This window comes from Monodon monoceros, unplaced genomic scaffold, assembly GCF_005190385.1.
Source record: "Monodon monoceros isolate NGI ecotype Baffin Bay Population unplaced genomic scaffold, NGI_Narwhal_1 Super_Scaffold_2, whole genome shotgun sequence".
Classification (NCBI taxonomy): domain Eukaryota; kingdom Metazoa; phylum Chordata; class Mammalia; order Artiodactyla; family Monodontidae; genus Monodon; species Monodon monoceros.
In genome coordinates this window covers 54,537,264-54,549,103 of record NW_021703776.1, presented here as the reverse complement: position 1 = coordinate 54,549,103, position 11,840 = coordinate 54,537,264, and the positions used below count along the sequence as shown (strand labels likewise).

Here is an 11,840-nt window from a genome sequence, read left to right as displayed (position 1 = left end):
CCCGTTGCGGAGCACAGGCTCCGGACGCGCAGGCTCAGCGGCCATGGCTCACGGGCCCAGCCGCTCCGTGGCATGTGAGATCTTCCTGGACCGGAGCACGGACCCGTGTCCCCTGCATCGGCAGGCGGACTCTCAACCACTGCGCCACCAGGGAAGCCCCTTTATTGCTTTTAATATGTGAACATTAGCAGAGGAAGATGGATTTACTTTCAGAAAGGAAGCCAACTTGAATTCTGAAGTCCCTGTGTATCCATTTCCTACTGGCTGTCTAGATTCCTCAGAGAAACCCAGCCTTGCAGTGAGGTGATAGGTGCAGGTCATCTGGAAAAAAAAAAAAGAGAAGCTTGAAGATTTCAAAGTATGCTATTAGAAAAAAAAATCCACTTCTACCAGCAGTTTGGAAGAATGTAAAATCTTTCACGGTGTCAAAGGTGCCCAGGGAGTGGCAGGGGCTGAACTTCTGAAGCCGTTTTCTCATCATTCAGACTGACAAATTTATTGCACTGGTGCTTCTAGCAATCAGTCAAGATTGAATCAGGTGCCAAGATAAGTTTTTCTTGCCAAATTGTTTTTTCCATTGCAATTAGCCTTTTTAAGGACCTCACCAAATAACAAACGTGTATTCAATTCCCACTCTCCGCCTCCAGTTAAAACTCAGCGGAGAAGTTGTATCAGTAATAATTGTTAAAGATAAAGTACCCCTCCCCCGCTCTATCACCAGTTTCTCCGTGTTTTCTTAGATATCCTTTAAACCCAGCACAGGATTTTAAAAGTTCTAATTTTTTCATAGTATGCGTTATATAATCCAAAAATAAATGATTTAAACTAAAAACAGTTCAGCTGTCTGGGTTGCCCTAATTGGGATTCTTTATAAAAGCTTTGAGGTTGTCCTATACCTATTTGTCCAATGCCTATTTGTCCTCTAAAAGCATTTTGAAGGTGAGCCCACTACTCCTCTCAGAAACCCGTTTCCTCTTTCTTCCTAGGCACCAGGACTACATCCTTCTGCCCCCCTTGTGATGAGCAGGACTGATTTCTAGGCAGAGGAAGGTACACAGGCAAAGCGCCAGGCCCATGAAACTCTCCCACGAGGGAGCCTCCAGGTTCTCTCCTTCTCAGCCTTCTGGAGATGCCCATGCGTGGCACCCTTGGCGGCCTTGAATTGCAAATGGCAGAGCCTCTCCAGGCTGGTTCCTGAAGGAACAGAGACTGACCTTCATCCCCTCTTCCCACACTCAGAAACTACCTTAGGTTGTTCACTGAGAAAAAATAAACTGCTCTGCTGTTTGAGCCATTGTAACATGGGGTTTGATTTGTTTTGGCAGTTCACTTACCCTGACCCATTGCCTTTCCTTCACCTGGCTACCTTTCCTCTTCCACCACGTTACATGCTCCAGCCAAGCCTTCCCGTGGCATCTGACCATGGAACTTCCCACACTTCCTCCGTAGTGTTTATCTGTCTGCCTTCCCAGATAGTCTCCCACGCTCCATGAGGGCATGGACCACGTCTCCCTCACTCACCAGTATATCCCCAGTTTCTAATGTAGTGCTTGGCACATAGTAGGTCCTTAATAAATATTTGTTACATTAACAAAATGTCAGATGCATGGACTTTGCCTTTCTCTATGCTGGGGATAGCAAACTTGGACGCTGAGTAATCTTTAAGAATAATGATAATGGGGTGAGAAAAACTTGTGCAGCAATAATGTTATTCCTGAATATTTCTAGAAACCTGACCTCTGGTGGAGGACTGCCGGTCTTCATTGCAAATCTCCTTTATGCTGACAATGGTATGTGTTTCTCCATGAACAATGAACAGAAAATATAGGAGTTGGTTTTTTTTTAAGCTAACTTTGTTTATTATTATTTGTTTATTATTGTTATTTAATGGCATTCTGTTTCATAAAAACAAGTATACTAGAATGAAGATGTCTGGAAACTCTTCAGTCTTTCTCCCATCGAGAGGTAGAGTATAATTCCCCTGTCTTTGAATCTGGGCTTGCTTCAACAATAGAATGCTGTGGAAGTTACATTCTGGGTTTTCAGGCGCTAAGTCATAAGACATAGCTTCTGCTTTGTTTCTTGGAATACTTGCTTTTGGAGCCCTGAGCCTCTATGTAAGACTTCCCCTAGATCACCATGATAAAGAGGCCACATGTAAGGGGTGTGGTTGATAACCCCAGCTGAGCACTGCCTTCCAGCCCTCCCTGCCAAGGCATTAGACATGTGGGTGAAGTCATCCATCCTGGACCTTCCAGACTAGGCTATTCACTAGCTAAATTCTGCTGAGTGATCCCAGTCAATGCCACATGATACTGAAGAATCATTGAGCTGAGCCCTGACCCACAAAATCGTGAGATGTAATAAAATGATGGTTGTTTCAAGCCACTAAGTTTTAGGGTAGTTTGTAGTGCAGTAAATAATAACTGAACAACAAATTACTTTATTTCCTTATTTGTCCAATCATATTTGCCTTGAGACTTTAAATTTGGACAATTTTGGTTGATCATTTTCTGGCCAACAAGTAAATTTCAGTTCTTCTTCTGTCTGTATCTGTACCTTGCAATTGAATAAGAGATGGTTGGGACGTTGAAAGAAATGGGCTGTTAATTCTGGGCCATATTTAACCTTCCTTAAGCTTTTTATTTTAGAGTGGTAATTGGTAATATGCATTGGCAATGCAGTCTCCAGTTGCAAAAAAAAAACACTTTTGGGATTCAGGGAAGTAAATTAAATTGGTTTAAAAATATATATCAATGTATGCCAAATTTTATTTTAAGTTATGTTAGTAGCAATGTTCCTCTGGGAAGCAGTCAATATGGTAAAAGACAAAATTATACATAGGTGAAAATTTTTAGGTTCAACTTAAAAGTGACATTAACCAAAAAGTAATTAGTGAAGGAAAGGAAATGAACTTTTATTTAGGGTCTACAATGTGCTGAGTGCTTTTCGTACATCTTCTCTTTTAATCTCGCTATAGGCAATTTTTAAATGGGAAGTTAAAAATTTGCCCAAGGTCACTCAGCTGGTAAGTGGTAGGCTGGATTTGAACCAAATCTAACCGATGCAAAGCCTGTGTCTTATTTCTCCACCATGGAGGCATCTAAAAGAGTGCAGGTCTCTTCAAAAGTGGCTCCCAAAGAACTTGGAAGTAGTTAACAGCAGCCATGCAGAGTCGGTTGGTTAGCATGTTCATTTATGAAATACACCCCAGTAATAAATTGTATCAATTTTTGCTGACCTTTACAAGTTGCTTATTCAGTAAGGGTCTGGGAAAAGAGTAGGAAATACACAACACCCCATAGATGTGTTTCAGCAGGTTCTATAAGTTGAAACATAGTTCACAGAGGGAAACTTGTTAAAAGCAAACACTTCCATCACTATGACCACCCCAATTTATCTCCTGCAGAATTCTGTCATAGCTCCATTTTCCTAAAGGGATACATCTACAATGGGGTGAGAGCGTTGGGGTTGGACGTTATCTTTTTATTCATTTTTTTTCCTAGTTGGGCTAAAATTCCCATCTTGCGTTTGTCTGTCTGAAGTCTTAAATACTTTAATAATAATAATAGTAATAATAATAAGCACAACTGTTCAAAAAATACAGCAGAAAAGTTGAGACTCTCAGTTTGGTCTGTGCCAGAATCCTGATCCCACCCATCAGGGACAGGAAAAGTAGCCGTGGGGAAGGGGACGGAGGGAACTTTCCTAAACACATTTCATCCCTCTCTCCCAACACATATATGGTCAAACACTGCTTGGTGGGGTAACTCTTATTGTGCTGCTTATTTTCTGAAGAGTCTGTACCGTCCGGTGGTTTTAAAGCTCAGATGGTGTTGTTACCGAACCAAACTTGGGTCCGCTCACTCTCACGCAGTAAAGGCAAACTACTGACATTGGGTTGCAGTGAAGGAAAGTGCAGTATTTATTTCAGGGCACAAAGCAAGGAGTTCAGGACGGCTAGTGCTCAAAACACCCGAGCTCCCCAATGGGTTTCACCAAAGCATTTTTAAAGGCCGGGGGAGGGAGGGGTGTTCCAGGGTATGTGATGGTGAGGTAACAGGGTGGCGTCACAGGGGTTAACGTTATCAGTCCTTAGCTGCCAGCAGGTCTGGTCATGGTCATCAAGTAGTTAATTCCTTCCATTTGGTGATGGTTTAAGCACCTGTAAAACAACTCAGGAAATGTGCATCAGGTACTATCCCTTCAGCACTGCTGAGAGGAGCCACGGCAGAGGATATGGGGTAAGGGGGTCTGTTCCTGGAAGGCCCCATAGGATCCTGCTCTGTTACGGTGTCAAATGATCTGGGTTTAAATCTTGGCTCTATCTCTTTTCAGGTGGGTGGGCTTCCCATCTTTCGCCTCAGTTTACTCATTTGTAACTTGGACCTCCAACCAGTTGCTGTGAGAAGTAAATGAATCCATCAACGCACGTAAGGTACTTAGAACCACGCTTGGTGACAGTAATTAGAAAGTGCTACATAAATATTAGCTGCTGATCTTATACTATCTTCCTCAAGCATTTAATTGAAAGCCAGTGGACAGGACAAAAAAATAAAGCAAAGAATTTGAAGCCATTGAGTAACTGTTGCACCAAAAATCTCAGGTACTCTCAGTTACAAGTGGTTACCTATCTAGACAGAGGGCTGGGCTTATTGGTGGGAACTTCATGAACATGCTGCTTATAAGGATGTTCTTGAGGTTAATGGCCAAGGTCAGGAGACAATAATCTCTGTAACAAGTCAGAGTCATCACTGTATAATTTTGAGGACAGAGAATCAATAGCATAGGCTAATAAGTCTCTTGACAGGGCCAAGACAGTGATTCTCTTTTTCTTCCACTGTCTAATCTCTTTGGCCAGGCAGGCCACCAAAAGGGGACCACCTCTCTCTCTTGACCATTTCAAGTCACTCATTCATCCAACAACCATTAATTAATTGTTCACCTACCCTGTGCCAAGTACTGCAAAGATGAGTGAGACCCCTACAGTCTAGAAACAAGAGGATGCATTAATTAACTCAACAATTATTTACTATCAACCATCCATCGGGTACTATGCTAGTTGCGGGGTATAGTGAACAAAACACACAAAAGCTCCTCCCCTCGTGGAGCTGACATTCTAGGGAAGAGAAACATAATGCATGAAGTAAGTATGATGTGTATAGTCTATCAGATGGTGATTAGTGCAAAGGAGATAAAGCAGGCCAGGAACTAGGGCGTGCTCCTGTAGGGTGGTGGACTGGCTGTACTTTTAATTTGAATAGTCAGGGACAGATTTACTGACAAAAATATAAGGAGGTGGGGTAACTAACCTAAGGATATGCCCAGAGCATATGGGGACCTCGTTCCAGGCCCTGTGGAAGAACTCAATACTCCTGAGCGCAAGTTCTCGGAGCTCACTCCTCCGGCCGCCCCGCCCGGCTCCAGGGGGCGGGGACGAAGCAAAGGTCCCGCCGCCCGCCCTCTTCCCTCGCGATCCCCCGCCCCGGCCCAACCCGCGGGGCTTTTAAGACTCGGCAGGCTGCGGGCGCGGGGCGCGAGGCTGCAGGGAGGTAAGTGCGGGCGGCTCGGCTCCGCTCCGGCCCTGACCTGACCTTGGGGAGCCGAGCCCGCGCGGCTCTTTCTCTAGGGGACACCCTTCCGTCTGCCCCTTAGTCCTATGGGGTTCGAATGGGTGGGCTGCCCGCAGCTGGACCGCCGGCCCCATGGCGTCCCCTCCTCGTCCGCGTTCCCAGCCCCCGTCTCTGTCCCCCGACCCCTTTCCCATCCCCTCTCCTCCCCCTTCCCACTGCTACTTCCTTCCCTGGGTGTTGCTAGGGCAGCGGGTACTTACTGTCCGCCCCCAATCCTTTGCGCCCTCTCCCCACTCTTTGTCTTCCGGTTTCTCCTCCGGGTGCGCTAGGCTGTCCGTGGCCGGGCGCTGGGGCGCTTATGTGCGTTGAAGGAAGGCGGGGGCCGGCGTGAAATTCACTCTCTGGGCTGGACCAAGTCCCCATCCCTGGGGTGCTGGATACTGGGCCCCGAGCTTGTGGAGGAGGCCAAGCCCCTCGGGAGTTCTCGGCCTGGGTGGGATGACATCACCGCTGCTCACGGGGCCTCAACGTGCGGATCCCAGACCCCTTCCCATCTGCACCTGACCGGGAAAGACCAGAGGGCGGTCTTAGAAAGGCGCTGGTTGTACAGTGTTCAAAAAAACCTCTCATTGAGAGTCTACTCTGTTCAGAGGACTGTTCAGAGGGGCGGATGCCTTGGGATCGACGATGCCTTTAAGAGATAGTCTAGTTGGAGTGGAATGAAATATTGCTGTTAAGTCAGAGAAACAGCTGAATAAATGTAGAGTAAATTAATCGTTTTCCAAAGCCACCGCCAATGAACTCTTCTCCTAAAGGAAAACAGCCGGGAGAAGATGAGCCCAGCCAATTAGAGAGATCTGAGAAATGCGGCCCAAGCTCCCAGCTGCTGCCCTTAGCTCGCCTGCTTTAGGAGGAAGCCTTATGGTTTCCAAAAGTGCTTTTCTTTTTGTTCTTTTTGAACCCTCAAGGGGACCAGAGGGTTCTTTATTCTTAATCAGTCTCCTGTTATCCACTCCACTTCCTAAAAGCCTTTGCTGCCTTTGCCTTGACTCCTTTTTCAATCTCATGCCTGTCTTGCGATCATCATTTGTTTTTTATTTCGGATTTTTATTTTAGAAAGAAATGACGGAGTACCTTGTCTTTAATTTGCCTTCTTATTATAAAAATGAAGGTACTGGGCTGTAAGCACCGGAAGATACAGAAGGATGACACCTCTGTTTTAATTTAATAGACTCAATTTCACTTTATTTAGAAAACTAAATTCAAAATGTGCTGAAGTTGTTAGGAGACAAGTACTAACAGCAGTGTCTCATTTTCCTAGATAATGAAGAAATAATGTGTTTTATAGCCATGGTTTTTGCTTCCGCCATAACTGAAGTTTACCCTTTTGAGCACCTTTTCTTACTTTACAAAACAAATTATATGTAGTCCACATTCAAACAAACAAACAAAACCTGACTGCGGAGTTGGCAGAGCAGAGTGGTCCAGGGCCCCGGCTTGGGAGGCAGGTGGACCTTGTTTGGAATCTGGGCTCAGCACTATTTCTCTACCTGACATTCAGTGACTTCTAGTCAAAGACCTCTGGGAACACAGGTGGAGTTGAAGGGGATGGATCATTGCTCGCTGAATGAGGAAGACTTCGCTCCATGGGGAACCCTGGGCGTCTCCGTAACTGAGTGCAGAAAGGAGTTACAGGATTTGGGCTTGTAGGCGATTTGGGGGAGAGTTTAAGGAGATAGGACTTTGCTCTGAATTGGATGCTGTCAGAAAGTGAGGGAAATTCTCTGGAGTATCTTCATAAATTTTATCTGAAAGGAGTGAGGCTAAAACTGTGGTTGGCTGAGAACCGCAGTCACTTGTGCTTAGAGTTGGTTGGTGGGGATGGTGGGAGTGTTTGGTCATTTTTGTGGTTTAGACAGTGTTCGTATTTTGTCTGTGGTCAGATAAGACTATGAGAGGTCTTGTTTTCGTCTTGATTTATCATGACCACAGAGTGCCCTTGCCAGATGTCGACGTTCTGTGATGTTCACGTTCACCAGGAAAATGCCAGGCCAGTGCCAGCAACCCCAGGGCTAGCTGATGGTACCAGGCAGGCTCTTGGATGTCAGGGCTGCTGCTTTTTTTCTTGTTATCTTGGGCAAGTTACTTAACATCTTTGAACTTTAGTTTCCACATCTGTAAAATATGGACGATGCCTACTCAGGGTTGTCGTGGAGATTAAATGAGGAAATGTGTAGAAAGGACTTAGCCCAGTACCTGGCACACAGCAGGTACTCGATATACAGTTGCCCCCCGCGCCCCCCTCCGCCCTTTTAGTGGATTTCGATGTTCAGGTTTCTTTCCTAGAACTATTCACGCAGAGGCCCAGTGATCAACTAGAGCTGCTCCAGAGAAGAATCCTGAATTGGGTATTAGGAAGAAGCGGGTCCTTTGCAACTCAAAGATGTGATCATTCCATCACTCTGAATCAGTCTTGAGGATGGACACGTGTGATTGTAGTATCTTCTTATGCTATCATTACCTTGGCAACTATTTTTACGAGTCTTTGTTCCCAGGAGCCAGTGGTCCCAGTTGGCCATGTACTCTTCTGACTTTGTGTTGTTGTCTTGGTTTCTTGGTCTCTTCCTCTTATGTCTTTTGTCCAGGAGTCTCATTCGAGCTTGTATATCCTTACCACCTTCACTTTGGCTCTCTGGGTTCTAATCTGCTTCGAGCTGGGAAGCCACATAGGCAGACAAGTAGGAACTGTTGGCTAATGGAATTCTTCAGGCCCCAAATGAGAGAGCCCAGGATCTTCGCTACAGCTGTGAAGTGCAGTGGGGTTTTAGGCCATGAGCATTTTGAGCTTGGTCTCTCATGAGGCCATTTTCATCTCCTTCCAGGTTGGAGCATTTTGGAAATTTGAATCCGAAGTCTAACTTCTACTTGAGACATTATTGTGCTTGTCTGTGCCAGGCAACATGGGTTCTAGATCCTTTGGTGGGCCCTGGGCATATTATTTAATCTTTCCTGGCTGGACAGTTACTTTAGATGTTTGAGAATCAGACAACAGCTTATTGGCTCCCAATGCCACATGATAAACTGCATTGTATTAAATTTCTAGCATATATTGTACTTTGGCTCATCTCTCTTTTCCATTGAAGGATCCTAGGAATAAAGAAAAAAACAATAGAAAATGGGCTAAAGACACAGTTAGGAAAAAGATATATAAAAAGGCTTTAAACAAAAGATGCTTGATTTCACTTGTATTAAAATAACATGACTTAAAACTATACTGAGGGACTTCCCTGGGTGGCGCAGTGGTTAAGAATCCACCTGCCAATGCAGGGGACACGGGTTCGAGCCCTGGTCCGGGAAGATCCCACATGCTGCGAAGCAACTAAGCCTGTGCTCCACAACTACTGAGCCTGTGCTCTAGAGCCCGCGAGCCACAACTGCTGAAGCCTGCGTGCCTAGAGCCCATGCTCCGCAATAAGAGAAGACACCGCAATGAGAAGCCTGCGCACTGCAACGAAGAGTAGCCCTCGCTTGCCGCAACTAGAGAAAGCCCACGCACAGCAACGAAGACCCAGTGCAGCCAAAAATAAATAATTAATTACTTAAAAAAGAAAACAAAAGATATTGGCAACTGATCTACATGACCCCACCAAAAAAAAACAGAAAACTACACTGAGATACCATTTCTCACCTATGAGGCTGAAAAAAAATACAAAAGATTGATACCATACTCTGTTGCTGAGACTGATACTTTCATACCTTATTGGTGAGACTGCAAAATGGTACAACCTGTAAATTATAGATGCATTTACCATTGGTCTAGCGATCCCTCTTCTAGAAATCTCCCTTCAGATACTCTTGCCCATGTAGGAAGAAGACATACATTTAGCAGTATTTAGTGTGGCATTTTTTTTTTTTTTTCTTTTTGCGGTACGCGGGCCTCTCACCGTTGTGGCCTCTCCCGTTGCGGAGCACAGGCTCCGGACGCGCAGGCTCAGTGGCCATGGCTCACGGGCCCAGCCGCTCCGCGGCATGTGGGATCTTCCCGGACCGGGGCACGAACCCGTGTCCCCTGCATCGGCAGGCGGACTCTCAACCAGTGCGCCACCAGGGAAGCCCTAGTGTGGCATTTTGAAAATAATAAAAACTTAGAAATTACCCAAGTGATCAGCAATACTGAACAGGTTAAATAAGCAATGGTACATCCATGTGAAGGGGTACTATGAAGCTGTATTATGCAGAAGGTTCTAACCGTGGAAAGATCTCCAGGATATATTGCCACATGACAAAGTAAGATGCAGAAAGTGTGTACACTTCTTTTTACTTACATTTGTATAAAGAAACATGAAGGTGATATACCTGAAGGGCAGAGGGGTGAAAAGGTAGATGGGACCTGGGTAGAAATGGGATTTCTCAGTGTATATCTTTTTCCATAGTTTAGATATTAGAGCCAAGTAAATACATTGTGTTTTCAAACATAGTAATTAAAAAAAAAAGCCTCTAACTTTACCTTCACAAGGAGAATATTCTGAGTTCTTTGATTGAATAAACCTGATTCTTATAAAAACATCCAAAGCAATAGCCACTTCCATTAACTCTTTTTAAAGCAGCCTACACTGTCAAGAGGCCGTATTTGATGCTAGATTGAAAAAGAAAACTAAAAATTAATTTAGGAGTTCTCTTTCTTCATCCTCTAATCCCTGTGGGGAGGATTGGTGTCATTACTAAGGCTTTGTTGCCCATAGCGGATGGGTTTGGGTTTTGTTATTTTATTATTTTTTAATGGGCAAGCCCAATTTGGCTTCTTCAGAAACCTGTTTAATCTGAAGGCAAGTTAGTGAACTCCCTTCCAGGTTGTCCCAGGAAAGAATAAAAACCATAAAAATGGAGATCCTGATAACCATGGTGAACTGAGGCAGGTTCTGCTGTGGCTCTTCTCTTGGACAAGCAGGGTAAAATCCCCCAGGTCATTGGGAGACCTTATTTTGTTAAAAGTTCTTTCCTTGTGTTTGACAAAATAAACCTTACACCTTATCCTAGATGCACTCCCAGCAGTTACTGTCTTACTGTCCCCAGCAGTCTGCTTCCTTCTGGATCCCTCTCTCGGTAGCTGGCGTCTCCATCTCATCAGCCGACCCAGGCCTGAGCTAGCCGCAGGCCAAGCTGGGGAGTCTCCTCTCTTTCATCAGCACCTTCACATCCAACCAGACTTCTCGGGAAACCACCAAACCAGTATCTTTTCTACCCTTACACCTCCAACGTAGTTCAGCATCATTGTGTGTTGTCTAATTGTTCCCTGCCAGCTGGTTTCCTATTTTGCTTCCAGAAGATCTTTCTAAGTGACTGCTCTGATCACACTGTTCCCTATATAACCCCTCCAGTGGCTCCTGCTGCCCTGGTTCCCCCAGAGGAGGCACAGGCCTTCAGAACCAGGACTGAGCCTTCTTCATCCTTATGCTTTGCGCTTCCCCTCTCTAGAACCTGGCAGTGCAGTGCAGGAACCTGTCCCAGAGCTTGCAAAGCAACTCTCGGTCTGTCAAAGAATTGGTGATGGGCATATCTACACAAAACCATGTCTCCTGGACATCACGACCTTGCTGGTCCCAAATACTGCCTGTACACCGATTCAGTAAATATTTTGATGAATGAATAAATGAGTGCTCTGATATAAGAACAGGGTTAGTTGGCTGTACAATAATATAAGAAAAGGTACTTTAGAGAAGAACTAGTGATAGTAAAACAATTCTTTTTATGCCCTTGAGAAGATTCATGGTAAAGAAAAGTGGGTTGAACTAATTAACATCTAAGATTATCTCAGCTCTTAAATTCTATGATTTTGCTATCTATGTGACTGTCAGACACCAGGATACAAATATAAATAAAACACAATTCTTGTGCATTAGACATTTTAACTGTTGACTATAGTTTTAAAAAAATCTTTCAATTTGTGCTTTTTTTAATAATGATTATGTGTGTGTCTGTGCGCATATGTATATATTCATATGCATATGTACAGCTATGAGCAGTTTATATATTGTGAATTGTTTATAACCTTTGCCCATGTATCTACTACAGTATTTGTAAAACTTGATGTGGTTTGTAAAAGATTTTTGTATATGTTAAATGTTCTGGTTCTTTGTTTTATAAGTATTTTCTCAGTTTGCCATTTGTCTTCCTAAAGGCCCTTTCTCATCCTACAATTGTACAAATGTTTGTTTGCATTTTTTTCTAGTACTTTATGGTTTCACTTTTCCTTAAAAACACTCGAAT

General features: G+C 44.4%; 1 protein-coding gene across 1 annotated transcript in view; it reads left to right on the top strand.

Moving 5' to 3' along the window:
* The first annotated feature begins 4,417 nt into the window (after nt 1–4,417).
* The window catches only part of GSDME (gasdermin E), a 77,555-nt gene continuing 70,132 nt past the window's right edge, over nt 4,418–11,840 (top strand). The window contains exons 1-2 of the mRNA XM_029233951.1: nt 4,418–4,438; nt 5,352–5,552. The gene's annotated coding sequence lies outside the window, so the exon portion shown is untranslated. The remainder of the gene's footprint in view (nt 4,439–5,351; nt 5,553–11,840) is intronic.